The following is a 15,984-nucleotide window of genomic DNA, read 5'->3' on the forward strand; positions in this document are numbered from 1 at the left end:
TACAGTTTTCATTTTTGTGTGATGTATATTCAGTGAAATGTTTTACTAATCCGCGATAACGCGATTGACAAAATGATATATATATATATATATATATATATATATATATATATATATATATATATATATATATATATATAGTCATAAAATAATATACTATATATTATATATTTAGAAATGAATAGCATAATTCATTAGTAAAAGGTAAAATTTCATTATAATTTGAAAGCTGACTGAATATATTTTGATAATTTACAAGTGTGAATAGCATAAGCAGTCGATCCCGTTAGAAAAAAAGAAGTGACTTTGTAAGCAAACGTGTTATTCTACGTTTTCTATTATTTGCGTGTTTATCTTTAAGTTATGAGTCCTAATGCATACGATGCTGAATAAGAAATGCTTATGAATATGCTTTAATGACGAATAGCAACTTAATACAGAATGCATATTGTGTATAAGCAGATAAAGAACGAATGATTTTTAAATACAATCTAGTTAAACTATATTTGTGTGCATATCACTTCTATATATAGTTCTTGTTCTAGCCATAATTTAAGTCGTGGCCCTACTAACAACGATCACGGATCTGCAAAAATAATCACATCACGTTTCTAGACAGTATTTCTCACATTCATCAAATCGATTAACAGACGAAAGCTATTTGAATTAATCCGTTACTAATAGTATTAACTCATGTATGTTAGATGTATACTATTTTTCATTAATAAAAAAACACAGTATCGCTCTTACTGTTAACAAATAACAGATATATTATTAATAAATAAACATAGCAATGAATAAAATGCTCTCGTTCATCACCTTTCAAATAAAGTCAATACAAATACAAAGGAAGTAATATAAATTGTGATAAATTATATACATATATATATATATGGAAGAGAATACTTCATCAACTAATTATTTTCCATTGCCGAGTAAATGCGTGTTGTCAGATTCTCATTCTTGAACTATTGAAGCTTGTTCTGCAAGACTTCGGCTAATAATTTGTTCGAATTCTTTTGTAGAAACCAAACGGACGGATAAAAGCAATATTATTCTTTTGCGTTTCGGAAAAACTCGGCGATACCTTTTTTTTCTTTTTTTAAGATTATACTTTTGGTTCAGCCTAACACGCCCATTATTTAAGGCCTCTTTTGTGTTGTGGTTGCTGTAGAGATTTTGTTCTTTGCAACCAAGTCAAATGTCGACATGGTAATAAATAACGCAGTCTCATAAACACGCACACACGTATATATATATATATATATATATATATATATATATATATATATATATATATGTGTGTGTGTGTGTATGTGTGTATGTGTATTTGTACCAAGCGGTGACTACAATAACACGAACACAAAGAAGTATAGGCGAATAAAAATAAGAAGATAATGGAATCTCATAAAGCGAAAGGGAGGACTTGCAAAGCCAATAAACAACAAGTTGGTGACTGATTCATCAGTTTGTTTATATTCTTATTTTATGTTCTTCTGTGATTGCTTATTTTTATATTGCAATAAACAAGGTAGCTTTATAATTTGGCTTTTTCCTCCTTATTGTTTTTTTTTTCACAAATAACAAATGAATGGCTTCTATAAACTAGACTCGTCTACAATTATTCTGCACTTATATATATCTATATACTTTCAGAAATTACAACAAGCGAGGGGCAAACTGATAATGTTTGCGTAAGATACCTGTTGCATATGTAGCATAGACGATATTTTAGAAAACGTGAGAACATTGATAATAGCGCATGCATGGCAATTTATTGTTATTTAATCGATGTAATTGAAATAAAATTAATGCATTGGATTCATTCCTAATCAATGACACAACATGTTAACTCATTTCTCGAAACTGAAAACATGCCTTTGTGAAAAGCAATATTATAGCATTGAAAATAAGGAACATCTACACCTAATTTATTACAATCTACATTTGAATATCGTTGTTATAATAACACAGATAATCAGAATACAAAAATACTACAATCTATCAAAACCGGTTAACCAATGACAAGTGAACTAAACCAATGACGTGGAATAGCACCTTTCCAACACGAAACTACCAATAAAATAGATCTAATTGCCGTAAAATGTAACGTAAATGTCTCTTTCATTAGATATAATCGATTAACACAATAATAAACTCTAGGCATCATATGAAAAGATAGCAGATAAAGATCAATTAGAGGTCAATCATCGTTACCTTACTATGTGGAAACTATCAAGCATATATAGCCACGTTGTTTTCGCAAAAGAGGTAAATTGTGTCGATGTATTTAATAATACAGTTGTTCTGTTTCAAAAGTTAGCCGTTACTGCGAACATAAGGAAGCATAATCCGAATTCATCAGCAACCAAGACAATTCACTAGGATATATTCAAATCCTAATAGAATTATACGCGTTTTTATATAATAAAAAAAATGATATCCGCGTTATTGACACAAAACACGGCTGATCAATATCCATTAAATAATTTGAATACTGGACATGATATAACAACTTATCCTTGCTGTGTATAAAATTAATTACACATCAGATTTATATAATATTACAATAGTGATTCACTGTTCAACCACAAATGTGTCCATTTGTAATATATACAGTAATAGTTTACGGTAAATACGAAAGAATTTAGTTTAATTGTTAATTGAATTTCACTTTACATAACTGATGATTCTTATATACGTTGTATATGCTTTTAATACTTAAACACAGAGTTGAGTCGGAATGTTATCTTTTAAGAAAATGGTTCAGTGAAATCAGAGACTAAATCTTGCGTTTTACAAGAGTGACGTTTTTCGAAATAACTTTGTTCGCAGATGATTATTTTAATTTAAGGTACGCATATAAAAACCGTTTAAGTGTTTTCTGACGGAAATTCATGTGAATCTTTTAGAGGAAATAACTAACATTGGATTTAATAAGTGCAGCTACAGTATGTATAAAGTTAGATTCCAAATAATCTCGACTTTGACCTTGAGCTGTTGGACATTTAACAAGATTATTTATGCAATTTGCATGAGTGGTTTTATGCAATTCATCCAATATCACTTGAGAGGAAATTTTACAAAAACAAAAACAAATAGCTCGGACGAACACAGTAATGAATAGAAATTACTGGAGAAACCAGGGGAGCTCAAAAATGAAATGAAATGAAAACCTTACCTCATTTCCATAATTTTCCTCAACAACAAAAAAAAATTCTCTAAAACAACTGTTTTAGAAACTAGTCAAACTTCAATCTTACATAAGTATTACATTTTATTGTATTATTAAGGGTAATTGAATATAATTTGGTTTCGAGTGCGATAATTATCCGTATTTAATTACCTTGGTTCCTAAAACAGAAGAATTGCTCATAGAGCAGAAAGCAAAAATATCAGCCATTAGAATGTAAAGATTACTTCATTATGGCATGCTTTGTTTTATTTTATAATAGTAGTGTCAACATACTGCAATGTCAACAGCTATAGTGACACGTCGCTCGTTTAAAAGGAACTCTGCACTTAGTTCCGAGATGCTTTCACGAGCCATAATTCTATATATGAAGATTCGGTTAATGGGTTATTCGAGTGTGTCCGTTTGACAGCAAACACAATACTTTTTGTTTGACCGACAATCCTAAAACTGGAATCATTAAATGAAATGACAACAGAAAGAAAAACACGATCAAACCCAAAACGCATTTAACAAAACTAATACTGCCCTTGCTTTGAGAATCGCATTCACAGATAGGCTGTGCTAAGATATAATATAGATGATGTAAGATCAGTTCTGCTAGAGAACTGTTCAGATATCTTAGCACACTATCAAAATAGTTGTACTCGATGGCCGTACATCAAGAGAATATGATATAAATGCGGGTGTAGTGCACAGTTCGATCTTAAAACCATTATTATTGCTGATATTCATAAATAGCCTCCCCGGAGAAATTGTCTCTGACGCGTGTGTTAGCGGACAAGACCACGTTCTATAACAGATACGAGAGGAAAATGAATGAACACGTAACCAAAGCAAAGGAGGAACCCCACAGGATAACTTCCAGTCTGTGCTGTAACGGAGACATATAGATGGTCACATCCAATGCTTCCTAGATTTTAATGACTACAAGACACGTTCTAAATCACTAATAGCAATGCTTAATGATATAAATATCCCGACAAACCCGACAAAACGCAAAATCCTACGTCTACACAGTAGAAATCCCTAGATGAAAGAATGCTTTCTACTCTAATAGATTTTTCCTCTAAGACTGCTAGAGTTAGGAATTCCCTTTCGGAATTCTGTTTCAATGATTGTACTGACATGCAGAAATTAAAGTGTTGTTTAAACAGACACCCTGATGCTGAGTTCCCCATATAGTGCCCCTACATGTGATGTCCCAGATAATAGCGTTCTACATCAAAATGACGCTGTGCCTTCTTTGGGGTAAGAATGCAATAAAAAAATAATAAATAAAGTATCACGCTCCTATCTCCTATGATCACATTTATAATACGTGCAAGTAATATATAAGACACGCATAATAAGTGATTTTATACTATATTAGTAAATCTTTTTTTGTGTATTAGAGTAGACAATTAAGTATTATGCTTTTATGCGTTTGAGGTTAAACATGCAATGCTGCATTGTTTACTTATATTTCATCAACATTCTTGATGTAACATTATAGACAGGATTATTAAGGTTTTTGACATAAAACATTCATTTCATATGCTAGTGGTCAAGTACAAACACATGTGTTTTAATATCTAACAGTATAAACTAATTCAAATTCAGCTAGAAGCAGCACGCATATTTTTCTGTATCTCTTTCTGTTACACAGTCTGGCTGGTCCACCACAAGGAATTAGCAAGCCTCAGTTCTTATGCAATAATCAGTGCGGTATGTGGCAATTTCTGCCGGACGGAAGACTCGAATCAAGACACGAAGCAAACTTTGACTCAAATTGCTTAGCTTTTACCTCTGATCAACCAATTAATTACTACGAGAATGAAGGGAATTAATAACTAACATGTATATATATATATATATATATATATATATAATATATATAATATATATATATATATATATGTCTAAGTAAACTATATGTTTATATATACATAATTCATAAATCCCTTTAATATATATTATAATTTATAATACCTTAAAAAACAAGTTAATTATATATATATAAACTTATATATATACATATATATATATATATATAAATATATATATATATATATACACAAACACACACACTATATATAAACATATATAAACACACAAACACACACACACATATATGTTTAAGTTAACTATATATATATATATATATACATATACATAATTTATAAATCCCTTCAATATATATTATAATTCATAATACCTTCAAAAACAAGTTTACTATATATATATATATATATATATATATATATATATATATATATATATAAACATATATATATACATATATATAAACATATATATATATACACACACACATAAATATAAACATATATATATATATATACACAGACAAACACACGCATATATATATATATATATATATATATATATATATATATATATATATATATATATATATATATATATATATATATAGTGTATGGGAAAGAGGTACTCATACATATTTTAGTCTTACATCCAATCAGTTCTTAACGTGAAACCTTCACGGCTGTTTTGACAATTTATCATTAGATGTTTTACTCTCACAGCCGATTGATTTCTCGGGTATTATTGATTACACAGTTTTACTGGGCGCAACTTAGCAATCCCATTTCTGCTTAATTTTCTGTGTGGAGATTGTAGAGGCTATTAATTTAATACTGTGATCGTAAATGCCGTGAAAAGATGCGGCATTTACTTGATGCAATTCGACATCTGCTTTTCTTCTATTATCTTCTTTTTAGGTGAGTAAACAAAGGATCCAAAGTACGCAATAAATTGGCTAATCCGACGTATCTGCGTGAGGCATATTTTACGAGGCTATCTCACGCACAACGAGAATAATAAAAACAAAATAGAAAAAGAGTCAGCAATGTTCTGCCCGTCTGATTGGAGCATTTTTATACGCACCATGGGATCAGCGTTGGAAAAGTCCTTGAGGTTTATGCCAGAAATTTATTTGGAGTCACAAGAGATAAATACTCATTGTGGCCCTATTAACTTTGAGATATTCCAAGGTCTAAACAGTTCGAAACTATAATAGTTATATACTATGTTTTTGGTTGATCCGGAAAAAAATCTTGTACGTTATATCTATTTAGAGATTTATATATTCATGTACAATTATACAGAGACTTCACATCTATTTATAATCGACAAAATGTATTTTGCTTTCATAATACTAAACAATTATATTATTACAATATACGTAGTATAAAAAAGAATAGAGCTTCATGAAGTATATACAAAAAATAGTATGAGTTTTACCAGGCTGTTACGGTACAAATTATTATATTCAACACAATATATAAGTGTTGGATTTTATGTTATATTATAATTATTAGATAATTCTTGGTCTACAAGAAAATAATTAAGTATGTATTTGTTGGGCATAATAACAACCCCACAGGAATTATCTCCTTCGCGAAAACAAAACAAAATATTCTAATTAAAAAAAGTTATATTGCCGCTCAATTTTGTAAAATTAAACATATATTATTATCTTGCCATAATTTTTGCATATATAAACGTGATGTATATTCTGTCAGTAAGAATAATTGAAGTAATTAATAAACAAATCTTGATCTGCAAATCAATAATTTTATAGTCTTAAAACTGTGGCCTATAGAAGATGATTACATTCTCCGAAGGTATAAATATCTAATTTATCACAGATTTTCGTTGGAATGGAGTATTGTAGTTTTTCTTCTTTTTTTTAATTCAATTTTCAGCCCAAACAAGGTACTGTGCCACTTTGAAGCAGGGGACTACTATCAGGGGCATAATTTGCAGGGGGCATTATCAAGGGAGATTAGTAGAAAGAGGTTTGTTCACATTATGCTTGAACTTCTGCATATCACCAAAGTTGTGAAAGCAGAATTCCGGAAGAGAGTTCCAAAGACTTGCAGTTCTGGGGAAGAAACTATTGGAGTAAAAGGCTGTCCTGCACCTAGGTATCTCTACTGTAAATGTGTGAGACTTATTTGCTTGTCCGGTTGTCGGGGGTAAGTTCGTCGAGGAGGTACAAGTGTTTGCAATTGGTCAGAGCATTTACCATTAAAGCGTTTGTAGAACAGGCATAGGGATGCAATATCTCGTCGATGGGGGAGAGGCTGTAGCATAGATGACATTTGGCGATTCTCTTTTGAACCTTGTCCAGAAGTTGGAGACAAGCAGCAAATGCACCAACCGATAAGTGACGACAGTACTCAATACGTAGGCGAATAGTGGCCTTATAGAGGTACAGGATACTTTCAGGCGTAAGTAGTTTTCTGGCACGGTAGACGGAGCTAACCCTCTTTGCACCAGCCTTAGCAATGCTCTCAATGTATCTATTCTAGCCTCGTAGGAGATGTCCTTTTCTCCTCCTTACAACCTCTATCTCACAGAAGAGATGTTGCGAGTTTGTCTCTGATGTATCGTTATTTTCATGGAAAGTGTTCAACTGAGCTTCAATCTATGGTCCCCCCTCGCAAAACTTTCACAAGAAACACTCGTCTAGCTGTAAACACTATCAATAATTTCCCCCACTCTTTATCTGTGCCTAAACCTAAACATAGATTCCATGAACAAAGCTTCTTTCTTAGAACTGCACGCCTGTGGAATTGTCTTCCGTTTTCCTGCTTTCCGGCTGACTACAATATGGTTGTGTTCAAGTCTAAGGTAAATAAGTTCTTGATGAGCCGTTCCATATAAGTTATTAAATTTACCAAATTTTCATTACTAATGATTACTATATTGACCAACTTCTACTGTACACTCTTTAACCCTTATCCTTGAGTGGCCTCTGGGCCTTGATAATGTGGTGATGCCTTTGTAAAAAAAAAAAAAAAAAAATTCCAAGTCATAAACCCTGTAAACCTTAGGCCGAGGAGTTTAAAAGAAGTACTTTAAGACAATGTGGTCTTGGCGATTGCTATTGGTGGCAGAGAAGGTCTCTTGTAGTTATTGGAGGAAACAATCTTAGTATTGGCAGCACTGAATGTGGCAATCCATTTTTCTCTCCATTCCACTACAGATTGGAGGTCATTCTCTAGTGTTTCTGCCATCTCCGAGAGATATGTGTTTTCCCCTCCTATATGTTATAGAGAGTGGTGTCATCGATAAAATATACCCATCTCCGATACAATTTTATCAGGGAGCCCAGTTATGAATATCAGGAATAAGAGAGGTCCAAGGATAGACACCTGAGGTACTCCCGCATGTATGGCATATTGTTTAGATGTACGACTGTCGAGGACAACTTGGATTTTTCTCTTACTTAAGACGGATTTAATTACATTATGTATTCTTCCAGTGATACTATATCATCTAATTTTCCTTAGAGGACCATCGTGCCATACCCTGTCAAAAGCCTAGGATATATCAATGGCTACAGCTTTACCCTCCCCTGTTTTGTCCAGTAAACGGTATATACGTCCAGAGACTACACTTATGTGCAGTTGGACGGGCTTGCATGAATCCATATTGTTTGTCAGTCAGGAGTTTTGCAGCTGTTATGTGCTGGACTAGGGCTGGATTAACTAAGGATTAAAAAATTTTGGCGAAAAGCAAGAGGAGGCTAATGGGGCGATAATTTAGTGGGTCAGTTCTTTCACCAGAATTCTTGAAGACTGGTACCATAGAAACAGTTTTCCAGCAGTCGGGAATGCAAGCTTCATTAAGGCATGTATTGTAAAGTGTTGAGAGAACTGGAGCAACCTCGGCAGAGCATTTTTTAATTGCAAAGCCGGGATGAGATCTAGTGATGAGATCTAGTCCACATGCTTTGGAGGTGTCTAGGTTGTTTTCATAATACCATTAGCTGAAAGGGGTGGTTTTCAAATCGTCTAGTGTGGCGTCTGTTCGCAAAGGAAAATCAGGGAAGGAGTGGTGTGCCGGGTCCAGTGTGGAGTTTGCGGCAAATCGACTTGCAAGCAGATCAGCCTTGTCAGTTGCCGTGCAAGCAGCCTCATGATTGTTGGACAGTGGAGGAATCGTTGACTGCCAATTATTTTCTACGTGGTTGTAGATTTTCCAAAAATCACGGGTTCCTAATTCATGTGCTTCGATGCGTTTTCTGGTGGTTTTAGTGTAATCTGCCTTAGCTTTCGCTATCACTCTCTTAGAATTATTTCTAGCTTCTATATACTTTTGTTTGTTTGAGCGTGATTATGTCGGTTGAAGCTGCGGAACGCATGCTGCCTTTGACAAATGGCAGCTGTACAAGCAGAAGTAAACCATTGGAGAGAGTGCGGCTTGCTATAGAATTTCCGTGCAGGAACGTGTGTTTCAATATCAGTTTTGAACAATTCAGTGGTCTCATTTGCACACTGTTCCGCTTGAAGAGAAAATATATGGTGCCATGGGCCATCTCTGATGAGTCAGCCTTTTTTAATACCTCGGTGTTTGGAGTAATAGGTCTTCAGTTTTAGGGCGAGAAGAGACCATTCTTCTACATATGTCCCTCATTTTAGACGCTAAGTTAATATATGATTTTTGTGTTATTAGCTCATCTTTTCAAACAGTGTCGCTCTATTGATTTGCATATACTCAATAGTGAATATGTCATCTTCGTGAAGTTTACCTTCTTAAGTACGAGAAATTATAATATATATTTTTAGCATGAAACTTCCCTCCCAGTGAGCATATTCGTATGTGGCCTGTATTGGGACTTATCTATTGTACTTTGGCCCAGACGGGGGAGTTCTAGACTCAAATTATTATATGTAGGATATTGTGGTGTTTTTTATCCTTTAATAATAAAACAATATCTTGTATTCATTAGCTAGATAAGCCAATAATGTTGTGGTATTTAGAGCTTGCCATACCCTTGAAAAAAAGCACGAAATTATGCGTAATAATATATTGTAATTTTCGGTAATACTTCTGAATCCATATGAGAGTACACACCATTTATATATTTGACAATATAACGCATAAATAAACTACAACAAACAAGTAAAATATATGTTATTTGCTGAACAAGAAAGATACATAACGCCCTATGGCTTTTAATATTGGACTGTCCTGAAATTGAATCGACTGTGTTTACAATCACTTCCTGACAGGACCGGGCACTTGCGTATTCTGGAAGGAAAATCACTAACAAATGTCAGGCCTTGTTATCCAGTTGCGAGCAGGCTCGTTCATGGTAATCATTGAGCTTTTAAGGTAATTAGAGTAATTTACGACAATGTATCTCTCTTTATTTATTGCTCTTTTCCTCCCACTCTTTCTGTCCCGTGGTCAATCTATCTATCTATCTGTCTATATATCTATCTATCTATCTAGCTAGCTAGCTAGCAAGCTATCTAACTATATACCTATCTATCTATATATAAATGTATATATTTATATTTATAATCATAAGGAATGTGCTAATATTATTACTTTTAATAATTGTGTGAAACTTTGTCAACCACTAACTGTGATGGTTACTGATAATTTATCTTAAAGTGCTTCGATCAAACTCTTAGGTTAAAGTATTAGAGAGAACATATATATAAAGGGTATAGCCTATTCTGATGCAAAGAAAATTGTCTCGCTCTCTCTCTCTCTCTCTCTCTCTCTCTCTCTCTCTACCGCGCTAGAATGTTTCTATCACTTGAGAGGATCCTGTATTTTACAAGGTGACGGTTGCCCATGTATATCCTATCGTTGGCACATTAGCTCGTAGCATCTGCTCAGGGAAGGAAACTACTAAAGTAGAAAGCTTTTTTCTGATATTTAGGGATGTATTCAATGAAAGGGCGTGAATTATTGCTCATCGCGTCCGTCGGATACATGTATGTCGAGAGGGAACAACTGCAATATAATGACTTGTAAAAACGTATATGGATGCAACATTGCGGCGTTGAGGCAGGTGTTTGAGCTTAGTTGACAAAGATTGGAGGTTCTTCTTTTGAACCTGCCCAAAAGGGAGACACTGATAGAAGATGCACTTCCGAATATGTGGCAACATTGCCCCATGTAAGAGCGGGTGGTGGCTTTACAATACTCTTTGGTTTGTGTATGGATCTGACTTGTGTGATAACGGTAGTGAACATATTAGTAACTGCCGCAGTGTTTATGTCGGAAAAAATGAATGACTGATGATCCGATTCAGGTGCGTTCCTATATCTGTCCAAGTCCTTACGGTGTACTATTACGTGTAAGTAGTTAGAAAGGAATTGATGAGTAACAGTTTCTTCTAATGCTGAGATACTCGGGGAGTTTACTAAGAGAATACACTGTGCATCATTTCAGTTACTTGTTAAGCACGTTCATATTTTAAAATACGAGCTTCAAGTGGGAAGGCGAATTAGTTTTGTGTTGGGAATTCTCTGAATCGGTCATTATATTTGTTTGGGTTGTTATTTTATTTTGGTTTAATCTCAGATTGAGGTAGATTGTTGTTAGAATTGTTCAGTTTTTACGCGCAGTATGCATACGCAAGTAGTCGTCTAGTAATGTCACCGGAGGTTGGGAGCAAGAGCTATTTCTATGCGTGGCACGGCATTATAACTGTCTCGATATTAAACAAATGATAATGGAGCAGCTACCCTTAGCGCGAACAAAGAGTCAGTGCCCCTGTACTGTCAGGCAGAAACAGTAGGCTGACAAACTGTCATAAATTGTACCCCTAACTTCTCAAATAAGCGAGGTCAATTGAGAATCCAGGCATATGAAGATATTTCAGTTTACCAGGCTTTATTAACTCTGATATATATACATACATATATATATATGTATATATACATTTATGTATATATACATATATATATGTATATATAAAAAATAATTAATAAAATCATGTTAAGAACACTTACAAAAAGAGTTAAAAGCATATTTGATTTTAAAAAACGACGCTCAAAATAAGTTGATATTCTTTAATCCGCGGAGTTTCGAGGAAATACTTTCCTTCTCATCAAAGGGTAGGATTTAGTTTAATGTGGGATCGAATTTTGCTTGCAAACCTATTTAATGGAGTTAAAATAAGACATAGATCTTACTTGGTCACAAATAGTGAATCAGAGGGAAGAGGGCGAAGAAAAAGGTGATTTCACGTGAATGGATAGTCTGGTGAAGGGCAAATTATCCAATAACGTAAAAATTAAAAAATCCAAAATCCAAAATCATAAAAAAAGTTGGTTAAATTTCTATTTTCACAAGTAAAGTCCATTATTATAATTTCTTTCAGATTAACGTGCGAAAATTTACATGTATTACTCAGTTATTGCCATGTTTTTTTTTTTACAAGGAAGTCATCACTTATCAAAGCCCAGAGGCCACACGGATAAAAGTGTTATTGCGTGTACAGTAATGAAAGAGATAGTATCGTAGTCGCCAGTAATAGAGATCTGATAAAGTGTCTTATTTAAGCGGGCAGTTCAACAGGAACTTGTTTATGTCGGACTTGAAGACATCCAAGTTGTAGTCAGGTGGGAAACAGGCAAACGGAAGAGAGTTCAACAGAGGTGCGCTTTTAAGAAAGAAGATTTGTTCATGGAATTTACGTTTGATTTAGCCATAGATACAGAGTGGGGAAAATTACTGACAGTGGTTTCAGATAGACGGGTATTTTTTTTGAAAAATTTGCGAGAGGGGACAGGGGATTGAAGCTTCGACTTTATTAAATATAAATGTTTTCCACGGACTGAATATTATCAAAACAGATAAGACTTCTTATCTCCACACTTCTTTTTAAGGAATTTGCCTTTCTCTTCTGGGTGCATGAATTTGTAATCTGGGACTTTAATAAACCAGTTTGGAACGAAAATACAAGGTGTATATATATATTCCCAGGGCAACACTTCAATCGTGTACCTTAAGTCGATGTCATTTTTATTGTTCAATACAGTTCTCTTGTTGGATCACCTTAAAATAATATCATTTTCCATGTTTATTTAAAAATACTTTAATTTTTATTTCATTTTCAATGTACTTGCTAAAAAGTAAAAATTATGTTTATCCAAAAGTAATACTTTTACTAATAAATCAGGTCTATTAGTGCCGTGTATTACTTGTTCAAATTATAATTGTTTTGAAAATGCTTTATTTTACTGAGAAAACCCAAGAAATAAGGTCAGTGTGCAGTGTAGTACCTACATGTAAAAAACAATAATATCTTACCTCTGACGAACATAAGTCATTCAAACCTTAAATCCCGTTAAATATTGGAGTAGTATGACTTACATATGAAAAATAATATGCTTCTTCACTATAGCACTCGGATAGAAAAACAAAAATTCTTAACGCTGACGGACAGAAAATTTAGCACAAAAGAAGTTTTCATAAAAGTATGGAGTATTTTTATTAAAAAAAAAGAAAAGGTACTTGTACAGTATCTTACACAAGAAATAAGGTACTTGTGCAGTATAGTACCCATCTGAAAAACGAAGGAAATTTTATTTGCGACGTACATAAAAGATTAAAAACCGAAAATCATGTAATATATTTGAGTTGTATGACATTAACATAAGAAATAAGGTGTTTTTTTTACTATAGCCCTCTGATGTAAAAACAAAAAATCTAAACTGTAACACATGGAAAAGTAAGCGCACCAGAAAATTATGTAGAATTATCGAGTAGTTTCAACTATATCTTAGAAATGACGTACTTGTACATATACCACTGAAGAAATAAGGTACTTCTGCAGTATAATACTCATATGAAAAAAACAAAGAAAATCATAACTGTGACGTGCATAAAAGTAATTGAAACAGAAAACCATGTAATATATTCGGGTTGTATGACTTTTTAATAAGATAAATGTTCTTCTTCACTCTAGCACTCTCATATGAAAACAAACCCCTGCCTGTGACATACAGAAAAGCTTGCACAACAGAAAATTATGTAAATTATTTTAAATATGTATTCAACATTACCCGCTTTAGTTTAGGAAATTTTTTCGATATACGTGCTGTAAATTTCCTGTCCTAGGGAAACTTCAATTATTTCATATATTTTTTTGCTCAAGATGCCGCATTATACATAGACATAAACATTTTCTCTATTCTAAGAGTAACAGGTATGTTCAATATTTTTCCCATTTTCTCATTGTCTTATACGATCCTGAGCAACGCCGTGTGGCCTTGCTTATTTAATATATAAATCTCACTATGTCTGTTTGCCTGTCTCCGTTTTTCAAAGTGTATCTCCACCTAGACAGGTAATCGTTAGACGGCGTGCAATAGCTCAAAAGATCGGATTTTTGGTGCAGAATTTTACCATGCGCATTTAAACGAAAAAATAATGTCAAAGAGCTTTTAAAAAGGGTTCAAACTTGAAAGCAATGACAGCTTGACGAGCTTAGCACAATTGCGTCAGTGCACGCGTACATCGAGTAAAAGAGACATATATGTATTAAAATATTCACAACGCAAGTGAAGCTATTGTCCATTTGGTGTAACGGTTAGCATGACGGATTACTAGCACAAGTGTTGCGGTTTCGATCTTCATCAGTTTATTTTTCTTTTTCACATTCCGATATTCTTGATATTTAAATGTTATGTAATAAATATACACGAACATACAAGAACAATTTTATTAAACAATACAGAAGAATGTTTTTGATTTACGTAACGAAAATGTCACATTCAAAATATATATGATATATCAGCTCATTTGTTACATTATAAAAATCACGTAAACAGATCAAGTAATGGCATTTACATTGGATCTACTCCTAAACTAAATAACCGATAATTATGAATATTAATTATTTGTATATGTTTATATATTTCTATGTCTTGGATTCACCTCTCAACTAATTTACATCTTATTATGAATTTTAAATATGTTTATATGATTATATATTTGCATGTATTGGATCCACTCCTAAACTAAATAATCGAACATTATGAATTTTAATTATGGATATATGTTTATATATTTTTTTGCTATTGGAATCACTTCTAAACTAATATACCGGTCATTATAAATTTTAATTATGTGTATATGCTTATATATTTTTATGTATTGGATTCAGTATTAAATAATTATCCGATCATTATGAATTTTAATTATGTGTATCTGTTTATATATTTGTATGTATTGAACTCACTCCTTAATTAATTAATCGATCATTATGAATTATACCTTTGTGTATATCTTTATATATTTCTATGTATTAAGTTCACTTCTAAACTAATTACCCGATAATGATGAATGATTAGTATACGTATATTCATATATATGTGAATGTATTGTATTATCCTATACTAATTAACTGATCATAGTAAATTTAATGTATTATACCTATTTGTATTTTTGTATAGTCATATTGCAACAATCAAATACAATGATTATTTTTAATATATTTATGTGTACAAGCAATTCTATCAAAGTAATAAGGTACTTGTGTAGTATAGTCCTCATGAAAAAAACAAAGAAAAGCTTAACTGTGATATACATAAAGTTATTCAACCGAAAATCACGTTTAATATGTGAGTAATATGACTGAATTATATGTGAGAAATAAGGCGCTTCATCAATATGGCACCCAAGAAACAAAACCAACAAATTCTTGTCCCTGGCGTACAGAAAATGTAACGCAACAGAAAATTACATAAACGTATCGAGGTTTTTCTATTTTTATATTCAAAATTTACTTTTATAGTATCCTACCTGAGAAGTAAGGTACTTGTACAGTATAGTACCTATATGAAAAACAAATGAAATCTTACTCGTAGCGTATATAAAACAATCTCACCCGAAAATTATATAATATATACGAATAGTATGGCATTAACATGAGAAATACGGTGCTACTTTAATATAACACTCTATTAGAAACCAAATAAACTCTCACCTCTGACATACGGAATAGTTCG

Source organism: Euprymna scolopes, chromosome 11, assembly GCF_053919585.1.
Source record: "Euprymna scolopes isolate OS-2025 chromosome 11, ASM5391958v1, whole genome shotgun sequence".
Lineage (NCBI taxonomy): Eukaryota > Metazoa > Mollusca > Cephalopoda > Sepiida > Sepiolidae > Euprymna > Euprymna scolopes.